Here is a 14,156-nt window from a genome sequence, read left to right as displayed (position 1 = left end):
ACACACACACACACACACACACACACACACACACACACACACACACAGGAGTCCTATGCCTGATTGTGGCTGTGGCCTTCTAGAGCTGCAGGAGTATGTGTGTGCTTTCTCAAGTCCCCTGTGAATACCACATCCTCTGCTTTTTCTTTTAAGCCTCTTGGTTGGCTTTTTGTTTGCCCCAACTGTTCTTCAGAGCCTCAGGCAGCCATGATGCTAAATACTTGGCAACTGATTATTTTTGACAAATGCCCCTAGCCAAAAGGCTCTTCTCACTGGGTGAATGCCAGGTCACGTTAAACAAGCCAGCTATTGCATGCACACAGGCCTAATAATGGCTGTTTTATGGGAATGAGACTTTGAAGGAGCTCCAGTGGCTGACAGGCTGTTGGTGTACCCTGATAGAAGGCCGTTGCTTTTCAAGGGTACATGGAGCCAAGGAGGGGGACATGTGAATAGTGTAGGTTACAAACATACAGCATACTGTTCTTACCATAGTTCATTTATGGTATTCTGTTGCTGAAAGCCTCCACTGCATTTCCTGAGTTCTTAACACCATGATTATGGAACCTTTTGACACTGGCTTTATTGTTGGATGGAAGTGGGGACTTGCAGAGATTTTTACTGCCACCTTCCTTCTGACATCATTAAATATTGTTTTTGTCTGGAGATGGCTTGCCTGTTTGTTAGGCCATTCATGTGTGAGGTTAAATCAATTTTCCTGCTTAAGTTTTGTGTTCCACCTCAAAGGTACCATCAATCACTTACGATGCCATCTGTCCTAAAAAAGCTTTTGAGGAGGAATCTGTGGCATTAGTCAGTGGCTGGCAGCAAAGATCACTGTTAATTGAGTCTCCTCCAGAGAAAGTACAGAGATTTACAGATAAAAAAGTTGTTTCATTACATCCCTGGAGCCCTGGTTACCACAGAAAAAGTGATACTCTTACATTCATTACATATTGCCCCTGACAATTATTTGTTTTCCCTCATCAAACTGATAACTTTTATTTAAAACCTTATTGTATATTTTGTTCCTATGCTCTTGTTCTATAATTTCTGCATTTTGTGTTGTTGGTGCTGCAGTTGGCCTGCATGCATCTTAGTTTGTTAGATGGTTGACATGCCTTTCTAAGAACATCTTCTTCCTCTTTGCATATCAGTTAATTAGATGATTGCTCATTGGACAGACACTTGCTGTTGATATTTCTTTACTAAATTGAAAGCATAACAAACCAGAAATAAATTTCTGTAAACTCCATAGTATGTATTAAGGAGTGGAAAGCATTGATAGTTTAGGAAGAAGCTTTCTACAAATGCAAAACATTGATACTATGGAAATAAGCTTTCCCAAAGTAGAAAGCATCATTTTACCATCATTGGAATAAATGTGGATTTTAGTGTGTTTCACTCCTATTCCCAATGTGTTTCTTACATCTTTATGGTGGGTTTATTTTACTGTCCTTTCAACTGACTGTTAATTGTGTAGCTTATTCACAGAAGTAGAAACTTTGAATCAGAATTAGGTCTGTCACTCCTCTGGGAAGTTAATTGAATTATGGTCAGTCCATTCACATCTGACTTTTCTAGAGAAAGAAACCAGTTCAAGGATCATGCTGACATAGCTCTTATTCTAAGCCTTCCGCAATCTCTTCAGACTCATTCTACTTGATCTAACTTGGAACATAAAGACAAAAAGTCTGTTCAGAGAAATGTCCTATCATCTTATCATTGGGCGTGGTGGATTAATAGTCTCCATGCCACTATGACAGCTGTGCACTTCCTTGACACAGTTGTGTCAAGGAAGCCTAGAACCCCAGGCTCCTTTTCTGTCCTTTGCGCACAGTAACTCCCTCCTGTGGCCTAGGTCCTCTTCTTGGGCATTTCTTCTGTGTAACTCTTACCCTGTCTCCTCCCTTGCAGGTGTTTTCTATGCTGCAGATAATATAATATAAACAGCAGAATTCATAGAAAAACATCTCCATGACATCTCTGTTAAAGATCGAGTGACCCACTAACAGACTTCTTGTTCCTCACATTGGCCCGGTAGGAGACTGGATCATTTTGATGGCTGGTTCCATGTCGACTCTCACACAACCCTTTGGCAATTACTCTGCCCTTTGGAAATTCCTTAGGCTGCTCTTTCTTTACTCATTCTTAACTTGATCATTAAAAGTTTATCTATTTATCATTAGGTTCCTTTTGCCGGGTTCTTCAGATTTCTTAAACAATTTTAAAAAGAAAGTTGGGTAAACAAACGATGTAGTAGCTTGTGCCAATGATTCCAGGACTCGGGGGAGCTGAAGCTGGAAGTGAGCTCCAGGCTACCTGACCTACAGAGTGAGACTGTGTCTCAGAAAAGGAAGACAGCACAATGATAGATATTTATCTAAAAGTGTAAGCAAAGCCCATCCACCCCACCCCACCCCAAAAAAAGAAGAAAAAATGCAGTAGCCTATTTGTATTCCCCTTTGCCTCTTCCATTCCAGCCGACCATACTTGTCTTCACTCCGTCAGTCAGTTTCAGGTGCATTTTCAAATTACGGGTTATTAGTGAGTGAGTCCTGCTACACTATCTTTCTGTGGACCTGCGCCCCCCCCCACACACACACTGGGGTTTAAAACTCGAGGTAAAGCTATGAAGACTGGACTATGTGTGATTGACTAGTGCCAGGGCCAGTATTCAGGACAGTCCTGGGTATGTACCTAATTGGTGTGAATTGTGTGGGATTTGGTGCTTACATATATTAATGAGGCTTTTAAGCAGTATTCTACTGTATACAAAGAATAGTAGGTAATACTTTGTGTTGTGCCACAGAAATGTAAGAGCAGATAAGTATGATAGAACTTTTTCTTTTTCTACATAAAGTTATCTTTTAAATAAGGCATTTTCAGTTTCTATACATTGTCCTTATTAGGAAAGGCATGACTCATGAGGCAGACCCTGTCATGACCCTGTCAGAAAAGAGGAAGCCAACCTGTGAGGCAGGGAGCAGGCTGCAGGGAGCTTTATGTATGGTAGCAGGTGGAATGGCCCATGGTGCTGGTGCTTGTGTCGCCTCTTTTCCCACTGCCGCCATCTTGCCTAGTGCTAAGTATTGCAGACTAAGTGTTCACCAGCCAAATTTTGCCTCTTCTTCATAGTGATTGTGATACATTTTTAAAGAAATTGCAGTATGTGGGAGTGCTTTCCTCTAAGTTCTTAAACTCTGCCTTCGTTAACTAAGAAACATCCACTGGGAAAGACTGTCTTTGTTGTCTGTCACTATAATGAGTAACTGGGGTAAGCTGACTTAGAAAGACCAAAAGTGCATTTTGTCTCACACTTTCAAAGATTCCAGGGTACTGTTGGTTGGCTCTGTTGCCTTCAGGCCTTTAGGTTCATTTTAACAACTAAGAAGTCAGATGACAGACTACATCTAACACACATTATTTTGGTAGTATTTATCACTTATTTGTCCTTTGAAATGGACTATGTAGCTTAAAGTCAATTGTGCCTTAGAAGTAAGGTGTTTGGATAATGGATCAAAACCAGTAATCTGTTTTTAGCATGATGTTAACGTTAGCTCTAATCTGTGCAACCTGCCTCAAAACGAGGCCATTTGTTTAGTATTGGAAGACACATACCAGAGCTGTGTGCTTACTGTTTGCCTACTGGTGACTTATCACCATCATCTCCAGGTAAGGTTCCTGCAGTTTGGGGATTCAGTGCTACAATTGCCCAGACTCAATTTCCAACCCCAAATCCCCCAACTGTAGCACTCTCATAGTGTTTCTCTTCTCGCTGAGCATGTAGTACCCAGGCCTCCCTTAAAAAGGTGATGCATTCTGACAAGGAATTAATGTTGCTGATGCTTACATACCATGGACTGACAAGAAAAGATGAAAAGCCTTTGTTTTCTATAATTAAACTATTATATTTCTATAAACCAGGAGACTGTTATAGATAAGAGCAGTAGAAACACTGCAATTCATTACATACAGTAGTCGAAGCTGAGCCGGGGAGTTTAGGGCTTTGTGTGGTGTGAAAGAATTTGCAATGCAAAGGGTTCGTGTTGTGCATTTGGTACCAAGGCCTCAGTGATGTCACACAATGCCATATGACAGGCACTGCCAAAAAGGTTTCACCCTGAGGATGTGTTTGGCTTAGAAGCAATTTTTGGTTGTTGCACATTCAGCGAACTTTCACTGTTATCAGGTTTTCCACAACCCTCACTGAGTTCTGCAACCTCTCCTGTGTGTGGCCCTCATTTTAAGTCCTTAAGGCATAGAAGATGCACACTTAGGAACATCAGAGCAATTTGTATGCAAAGAGTGAAAGTGACTCTTACCAGCACAGAGGTAGTCCTTCAGACTTGATGTTTTATGAGATGGGTGGTGTGTGTGTGTGTGTGTTTATGAAAAATAGAATAAATGTATGTAAAACAAGTGCTTCCCATGTAGCTAAAGGGCCTTAAGATCAGAATCATTCAAAGTGTTTATAACCCAATCAGAATTACCCAATAACTGTATCTGATTTCCTTTCCAACTTGCTCTGGCTGTGGGGATTCTTGGACTTGGTATCCTGTGTAGCAGTTGCCTGAGTAGGACTCACTGTCCAGATGCATTCTCTGGGTTTTGACAGTGGCCTAATGGAATGTATTTACACTATGGCATTATGAGACAAGCTTCTATGTCCTAAATGTCCTAATTACCTTTACTCTCTCTCCCTAACCCTGGCCCCACTGGTATGTTTATTCTTGCCATGGTTTTGCATTTTCCATGGTGTTGTATAGCTGAAATTATAGAAAACAGCCTTGTTCCACTGGCTTCTTTTAAGTAGTAATCATGTACAGTTCCAATGTCGTTTCTTGCCTTGATAGCTCTTTTTCTGTGTCTCTGTGTGCTAAATAATGCTCCATTGTCTGAATTGTAGAACTTTTATACTTTAAAAAAAATCTACCAGGGACTGGAGATATGGCTTAGCAAGCAGCTACAAAGTATGCACTGTCCTTGCAGAGGACTTGCATTCAGTTCCCAGCACACAGTTTGGATGGCTGATGCCTGCCTGTAACTCTAGCTCCCGGTGATCTAATACTCTGTTCTGGCCTCTGTAGCACTTGTACTCAGATGCCCAAACCCACCCACAGACACAACTGTACTATAACTCAAAGAAATAAAATCCTTAAGCATCTATCAAATATTAATAAAATTTATTCCTAAGTAAAACATTATTTACAAAAGGGGGTATGTCATACAAAGCAAGGGAAACTTCCGACAGCAAAAGGTCTATCTTTTTCTTCATCAGCCACCGTCCTTGAGTCACATCCATTGCTCATGTGTGGTGTAGCCACTTGCTGCTCCTCTTTTGCCCTTCTCCCCCTTTCACTGTGCTATAATGAATATGGTGAATACATTAATCCCCAGTGTTCAGTACATGAGTCTTTACAGTTAGTTGTTCACTTGGTTGTACATTTGTACCATGAAAAGACATATCAATTTCTTTTTTTTTTTTGCCAATTTAAATATTTTATTAGACATTGCATTTTCCACCTGTTTTTAGAGACATTGCATTTTCATTTAGGATACAGTGCTTATAAAGTACAATGTTATTGTTTCCTCTCCATGTTCAAGTATTGAGAATGCACAGTTATTTGTTATAGCAGCTTATAATTTGAAACTGCCATGTAACTTGCTAAATTTGGGTCCTTCAAATGTTTCCCTGTGGAACAATGCTACACCTCTACTTGGACTGACTTAATCCACCTCTTCAATGGTGGGGCCAGAAGAAACACCACCAGATGGAGGTGCTCCTCCACCAGGAAAGCGCCAGGCATTCTTTCAGGCATGCCACCAGCACTCTGGTACAGCTTGGTAATGATGGGGTTGCAGACTTTCTCCAGTTCTTTCTGCTGGTGTTCAAATTCTTCCTTCTCGGCAGTCTGATTCTTATCCAGCCAAATGATGATTTTGTTACACTTTTCTAAAATCTTCTGTTTATTCTCATCATTGATCTTGCCTTGAAGTTTCTCATCTTCAACTGTAGCTTTCATGTTGAAGGCATAGGACTCCAGTGAATTCTTAGAGGAAACTTTATCTCTCTGCTTCTCATCCTCAGCTTTGTACTTCTCAGCTTCTTGGACCATGCACTCAGTAGCCTCCTTGCTCAAACGTCCCTTGTCATTGGTGTTGGTGATCTTGTTCTCCTTTCCTGTGCTCTTATATACAGCAGAAACCTTGAGGATGCCATTGGCATCAGTGTCAAAGGTGACTTCAATCTGAGGGACACCACGAGGTGCTGGAAGTATGCCTGTGAGTTCAAACTTTCCAAGCAGGTTGTTATCCTTAGTCATGGCCCTTTTACCTTCATACACCTGAATGAGCACACCAGGCTGGTTGTCAGAGTAGGTGGTGAAAGTCTGAGTCTGCTTGGTAGGAATGGTGGTATTGCACTTGATGAGGACAGTCATGACTCCACCAGCAGTTTCAATACCAAGGGAAAGAGGAGTGACATCCAACAGCAACAAATCCTGAATGTTCTCAGACTTGTCTCCTGATAAAATGGCTGCCTGGACAGCTGCACCATAAGCAACAGCTTCATCAGGGTTAATGCTCTTGTTCAGTTCTTTCCCGTTGAAGAAGTCTTGCAGAAGCTTCTGAATCTTGGGGATTCCAGTAGAACCACCAACCAGCACAATGTCATGAATCTGTGACTTGTCAAGTTTGGCATCTCGAAGGGCCTTTTCTACAGGATCCAGTGTGCCACGGAACAGCTCAGCATTCAATTCCTCAAATCAAGCACGGGTAATAGAGGTATAGAAGTCAAATCCCTCATAGAGAGAATCAATCTCAATACTGGCCTGGGTGCTGGAGGAGAGGGTGCACTTAGCCCGTTCACAGGCAGTACGGAGATGCCTGACAGCTCTCTTGTTCTCACTGATGTCCTTCTTGTGCTTTCATTTAAACTCAGCAATGCAATGGTTGACCATTCGGTTATCAAAGTCTTCTCCACCCAAGTGGGTGTCTCCAGCTGTGGATTTCACTTCAAAAATGCCATCCTCAATTGTGAGGATTGACACATCCAAAGTACCACCTCACAAGTCAAAAATCAGCACATTCCTTTCAGCTCCAACCTTCTTATCTAAACCATAAGCAATAGCAGCAGCAGTTGGTTCATTGATAATTCGAAGTACATTAAGGCCAGCAATAGTTCCAGCATCTTTTGTTGCCTGTCGCTGAGAGTCATTGAAGTAAGCTGGCACTGTGACCACAGCATTGGTAACAGTCTTCCCAAGGTAGGCTTCTGCAATTTCCTTCATCTTAGTGAGAACCATAGAGGACACTTCCTCTGGGTAGAAACTTTTTGTCTCTCCTTTGTACTCTACTTGGACCTTGGGCCTGCCTGCATCATTCACCACCATGAAGGGCCAGTGCTTCATATCAGATTGAACAACAGCATCATCAAACCTATGTTCGATCAGACGTTTGGCATCAAAAACTGTGTTGGTGGGGTTCATTGCAACCTGGTTTTTCGCAGCATCCCCAATTAGACGTTCTGTGTCCGTAAAAGCAACATAGCTCGGAGTGGTTCAGTTACCCTGGTCATTGGCAATTATTTCCACCTTTCCATGCTGGAAGACACACCCACACAGGAGTAGGTGGTGCCAAGATCAATGCCAACTGCAGGTCCCTTAGACATGTTTGCGTTTAGGCCCGGCTGTGCTGGCGGAGATACCGCGCAAAACCCAGAAAGCTGGCACCGCGTTCAATGAGCCATATCATGTTTCCTATGTAATTTTCCCCCACGTCCATTTCCCATCAACGCCTCCAAAAGGCAGTGTTGTTCTTTATGAAGAAATTCCATCATGGATACCATTCAGTTTCTTGAATGCCATGTAAGTAGACTTGTATAGTATGCACTCTCTTGAATTTAGCTTTATTTTCCCCACAAAGTTTTTTGAGTTCTTCACATACATATTGATAATTTGTTTCTGGTTTATCATGAAGTTTTGTGTAACAAATATCCCACAGTTTATTTATCCATTCTCTCATTCAACATTACATTAACTTCTAGGTTTTTGTCTACTAGGAATAATCCTTCTGACGAACATTTTATAATGTCTTTTGAAGGATATATGCAGCCTTTTTTTTTTTTTTTTTTTTTTTTTTTTTTTTTAGTGGAACTGCAGGGTCATCAGGTAGACATGATTGGTTGTTTTACCCTTGTAATTCATGCACAGAAATCTGCCATTATTTTTTTTAGGTAGACCTTTTTCTTCTTAAAATTTGAGCTTATTAAGGAAACATTTGAATATTGGGCATTTGGGGAGAGGTAGGTAGGGAAAAGGCAGAACGCATCCAAGATGTGGGTGCTGCCCTCTTAAGAGAGTCACCTTGCAAAGATTCTTTGGTAAGTCCTTCAAAATGACCAAGTACAATAATTCCCTCCAAAAGGTGAAGTGCTAGGGTTGGGCATATTTCCCAGTGGGTAGTGAATATAAGACATACCTAAAATAATGAAATTTAGATGATAACATTTTAATGTTAGCTCTGATGATAGATTGAATAATCGAACCATATATTCTATTAGAATATGCTTTGAAACAAATAAGGTTAATCTCCAGTCTAAAGGTACAGATTGTATTTCTGGGACACAGTTGTGAAACTGAGGACTTGTTTCTAGTTCTATTACAGCACTCTGTCACAGTGTAGCTGTAGGCAAGTTATGTCATCAGGTCTGACCTTTATTTCTTTGTCAGGTAGTAGAAGTGATGTGAGGGCCATCCTATTAGTGTTTTGGGTCTTTCCTCATTCTGTGGTTTTAAAACATCACTTAAAGTAACATGTTTTACTTTTTTGTCTAATTGATAAGTTAATAATCTAATGAATTATATTTCTGTTCATCAACTGCCTCAAAGTCACAAAAGTCAACCAAAAATTTTAGATTGCTAAGGTGCCACAGGCTACAACCCAAAATGCTGGGGGTTTTTTTGTTTTGTTTTGTTTTGTTTTTCAAAACAAACTGAAAGCTTTGCTGGCCACTTTTGGTTTGTAAAGTGACACAGGTGCAGCTCCTGCTTAGCTGCCTTTCATAGAAAGGACACGTTGTGTGTAGCATCACCAAGCCTCTGCTTTCCATAGCAGCTTGCTACAGCTCACTGGCTAGATTCCTCCAGTCTGTGGCTCTTAGGCTGTTCTGACAGCCTCACAGGCAGCTGGAGTTTTTCCTGACATTATTCATGTCTGCCTCAGTGTAGGGACAAGGACTACAAGCTGGTTCTGATGGGGTAAGGGGCGGAGCTTCCGTTTGGCACTATTCCACTCCACAACTGGATTGTAGTTTGACACCTAAGCTGAATAATGGCCATATTTAGAGCCCATCCCTGGAGAATAGTATGGCTCTATATAACAATGTCTGCAGACAGGCCATGTGGAAGCAGGGGCCAGGGATACACTACAAAACTTAGCTGTACTGGGGGATGCAGGTTCTCCTCAGAGATCAAGACTTTGTTGCTGAGCAATGAAATGTGGTAAGTTCTCTTTAAATGGAGGTGGGGATTCCTCATACTGCATATTTCAGTGTTCAGTGAAAATAAACAGCTTAAATTATTGATTCCTTAATGTTTTAGAGGCACAAAAAAATGAAATGGCTACTGTGTCTGAGGTGGTTGGAGTTTTATTTAGTTAGAGAATCTTATGTTGGGTAGGAAGCTTAAGAAAAGCCTGGAGCACAGTATCTGTGTAGCCACCACTCTTCACTAGGCTGTCCTGTGAAGTGAGCTCATGATATCTGGCAATATTTGTAATTAGTCTTTCATATTTACAAATAATGATGTAATTCATGGGCGATGTCTTACAAAATAGTAAGGTAAATTTGTATTTGATTGCAGAAATTTTAGAACGAACTATCTGCAGTTGAGATTTATTAAAACATAGTGCTGGAAAGACTCAAGATAAAACTTGTATGACTGTAAACACTGAATTTGGTTCCTGAGTTGTCCAGACTTAGAAGCATTGTGCTTTTGATGATCATAGCAATTCATTTGTCACGAGTGTTGAGTGTGAGGTGTCTAGGGGTTTGTCGAGAGGACAGCTAAGTGTGAAATACCATAGAGAGTGGTCATTGCCTGGCAGAAATAAGAATGGAAATGATGTGTGCCTTATGTGAGTGAGGATCTACAGGAGGAAGAGTTGTTGACAAGAGTGGGATTTTATAGACAGTGTAGTCTGAGGTGGGCAGTTACACTCCAGGCTGAGGTTACGTCTGTTGAGAGGTGACCATTCTACAGGATATTTTGGGACTGGCAGTGGATTCACTTTTGTGCTGAATAGGCTTTAGGGCAAGGGATGCTATGTGCTGGAAAAGAGGATAGGCAATGTGACAGAACCAGCAGCGGGAGGTGACAGTGAAACAGACTGAGTCCTAGCCTGGAGAAACTGGAATGGAGGAGTTTGTACTGTTCTCTAGACCAGTAAGCACTGGCAGTTTCTTTGTGCATTATCTTCAGATGAGTGCTATGTTGCCATCGTTCTGAGAATCCAGACTTGCACTATAGCTTCTTAGTTTTTTGTATCATTGCTGTTACAAACTACCTGGAAAAGCTGGCTAAGAAAGGAAGGCTTTATTTTGACTTGTAGTTCGTGGGTACAGTCCACCATGGCATGGAGGTCAAGGTTTGCTAGCCAACCAGTCTTGTCCAACTGATGAACTCTAGGTTCACTGAGAAATCTTATCTTCTAAAACAAGATGGAAAACCAAAGTAAACATCCCACAACAAGCCCTGGCCCTGGTGTATGTGTGCGTGAACACACAGACACACACACGCACACACATACAATTTGATTTATCGCTAGGACACAAGTTCACAAGCGTCCTGATCTCTATCCGTGGGCTTGCTGTGTTTAAGGAGAAGCAGATTAGAATCTTAGAAAATACCCTGACATGGTGTTCATAGACTCACAGGCTGACTGTGTAATAACACAGTTTCCTTTTGCTTCAGCTCCAGTGAGAAAGCACTGGTGTGTAACGGCACTTGAGTCAGAATGAAGCCACGTGCAAAAGGCAGAGCACATGTGCCTCTTTTCAGCATCATGAAAATATATACTGATTTACTAACCTGTACTTCTGAGTGTGTAGGCTATGTATGTCCCTGAGGGTTCCTCTGTTGAAAATGAATCCCTGTTTTGACAAGCTAATAAGGGGGCAGTTCTTCTGGATTTTTGCAGGTGGGGCCTTTGGGGGGTGGGTTGAGAAGGTAGAATACCTAAGATAAACCTGATTCTTTCAGAGGAGAAGAGCAGAGCACATGGCGCCCTGTTTCTTTCCATGTGATATTTTCATTCCCATTTGCTACACAGCAAGACCTTGTCTTCAGAACTAAGCAACAAACTTAATTGCTTGTCTGCTCCTGGTCCTCTTTGGTATATTCTATGTTCACTTGGACTTTGTAGAGTTTCTTTTCTACTATTGATGTATTCCATCTGGAAGGTCATCACCAGGTATGGGCTCTTGAATGACCAGAGCTGTAAGCTAAACAACTGAAATTCGGGGCTTTTTCCTCAATGAGGTTACCTAGCATCAAAATTTTGCTGCACTAATACAAAATAGGTTCACTCATCACAGTGAAGTTTTACAAATTATAAGATTAAAATTATCATGCATAAACTATATATGTAACATGTGTAATGTAAGCATATGACTGTATTTAAATATAATTTATACTAGATTAAGATTCTTCTTTATAATGATACAAATCAGAATGTGAATTTTGATCTTTTTCTAGGTACATGACGAATGTTTTCTTGGGATACTGGTCAGAGACAGTGAGCCATATATCTCAGTCAGTCTAGGACGGCCAGGGAAGACCAGTACTCCAGAGCATGCTGTTTGCTAAGCTGTGAACTTGGGTAGATTACTGAATCCAGTTTTTCCTTCAGATATTCACTGTGAGGCCAAGGAGTGTAATCTCACCCTGAGTCAAGGGGCACCTGCATATGCCTTTCCTCTCTTCAGCATTGCCTTCTTCCCTGCCTCCCAAACATGTTGTATATTATTTTTAAAGGTCATTTATTCTTTATGTGTATGGGTATCTTGGCTGAATGTTCATCTGTGTACCATATGTGTCCGTACTGTCCTTGGAAGCTAAAATAAAGGGTAGATCTCTGGAATGTGAATTACAGGTGTGAGCAGCTTTCTGGTGCCAGGAATATAACTGGGTCCTCTGCAAGAGCAACAAGTGCTCTTAACCACCGTGCCCTTAACCATCCCTCCATCCCCAAGACATTATTTATTATTAACCATTTTTGTGCAAGTTTTGCCTGTCTATTCCACAGGAAATAGCGTAGGATCCAGGGTAATATTACTGGGATTGCTGTTACCTATGTTCTGCTTCCCAGACCTTCCGATATTAGTCACATGAATTCAGATGAGACACACAGAGCAGTATAGACAATGGGCACAAAGTGTATTACATTATAATTGAAGGCAGCCTCAGGTATGAGAGCAGTGACCAAAGGCCCATTGCAAAGGAAAGTTTTGTTAGTGTGAGCATAAATAATAGCCAGAGACCACCATATTGACCTATATTTTTAAGGTGTGTATGTGTTTTGCTAGGGATTGCTATGTGCATGCTAGGAAAAAGCTGTACCACTAAGTTATATTCCTGGTCCCTTCCATTATGTCTAGTACAGAGAGCTTTCCTGAGGACATCTATCTGTCTATGTGATTGGCAAGTCAAATTGGATTAACTCTTTGTTGGTTTATTTATTTGTTTGTTTTTGAGACAAGTTCTCACCAGCTCTAGCTGTCCTAGAACTTATTATGTAGTCCAGAATGGCCTCAAACTCACAGACATCTTCCTACCTCCACCTCCAGAGTACTAAGATTCTTAATCCCATCAACACACCAGACCTGGATTAACTTGAAGGGATGGCATAGCAGTATCTTTATTCTAGCACCTAAGAATGCATATCTTTTTCTGGGCTAAAGGCTGGACTCAGATCTCATGCCTTTGAACAGCATTGAACAGTGTCAGTGTCCTTACACTTTCAGCTTCTGTATTTAGAAGTTGCTGAGTGTATGGCAAGGGTCATCCTCAGTGACCTTCCAGCCGAGGATCAGCTCAACTGGCCATGCAGGTAGCCACCACATAGGAATGGTATTTTTGAGAGGTCATGTCAGAGGATGTTAGATGCCAGTTACACCATTGTTCTATGTGCTCTGAGTCTTAGATTCAGTAAAGGAAAAATCCTGCCTAAGTTTGTGCTCAACTTCAAATGAAATCATGAGTGTGACTGAGATAATCTCACACATGGATGATGTTTTGTAAGAGGTAAGGGGACAGAGACACAGCGCCACACTGCCCCCCTCAGTAGCTTCAGGAGTTAGTTCTCTGTATTTTTAAGGATGTCAACTCAGACCACCAAAGTGGAGTTCTGTATAGTTTCAATGCTGGAAATAATTTCAAGACTGTTTGGTAAAGTAAAGCAGAGGTGGGATTTATTAAAGACAAAGCTTACACACAAGTGTTGAGAAAGAGCTATACTCTTAAGAAAAGAAGATAACATCTAAGAGATTAAGGGTGGTCAGTATGGTTGCCTCAAATAAAGGGTTGCAGAAAGTAAATCATGTCAAGCCTGGGTCCAGAGTCCTCAAGAAAGAGTAAGCAATTCTGTCTTAGTATTAGCCAAATATACCTTTTTGGCTCAAGTCCTATCTCAGAATCTAAAAACCCTCTTCCTTTTGATAGGAAAGGGCCATGAGGTGGTTCCTGAGATGCCTTGGGTGGAACTGTATTCTGGTAGATGAAAACGGAAGCCATTAGAATTGCACAGGTGGTGTAGTACATGTCCTGGAGTCTCTGTTGAGATACTTAGAAAGTGGCTAGCTTACATCTGGGGAGGGAGAAGGCCTCCAGCATTTGCAAATTGTACTAGAATTCTTCATCTGTTGCTGGCTCCCAGTGAGGAACTTCCTTTTCCCTCTCATAGTGCCCAGATGGTCCCTGCCTTTCTGTTGGGCCTCGATTTGAATTTGCTCCTCAGAGGAACTTCTCTTGAACCTTGGTCTCCTGTGGCAGGCAACAGTGGCAGGTGGGACCAGGTGGGTGATACATACCTTCCAAAGCTGCCCCAGCAGAATCCAAGTAATGTCTGCCTGGAAATGAGCATTGAGTCTGGCACAT

General features: G+C 41.5%; 1 protein-coding gene and 1 pseudogene across 3 annotated transcripts in view; one reads left to right on the top strand and one right to left on the bottom strand.

Annotated features, from left to right (window-relative positions):
• Positions 1-14,156, top strand: part of Cdkal1 (CDK5 regulatory subunit associated protein 1 like 1) — a 572,332-nt gene that overhangs the window by 347,314 nt on the left and 210,862 nt on the right. The gene's annotated exons all lie outside the window — the stretch shown is intronic.
• On the bottom strand, positions 5,483-7,738 carry LOC129685533 (heat shock cognate 71 kDa protein-like; annotated as a pseudogene).

The sequence above is a fragment of the Psammomys obesus genome, unplaced genomic scaffold (genome assembly GCF_907164565.1).
Source record: "Psammomys obesus unplaced genomic scaffold, mPsaObe1.curated_primary_1811, whole genome shotgun sequence".
Classification (NCBI taxonomy): domain Eukaryota; kingdom Metazoa; phylum Chordata; class Mammalia; order Rodentia; family Muridae; genus Psammomys; species Psammomys obesus.
The sequence above is the reverse complement of the archived record's forward strand: the minus strand, read 5'-3'. Positions and strand labels throughout refer to the sequence as shown.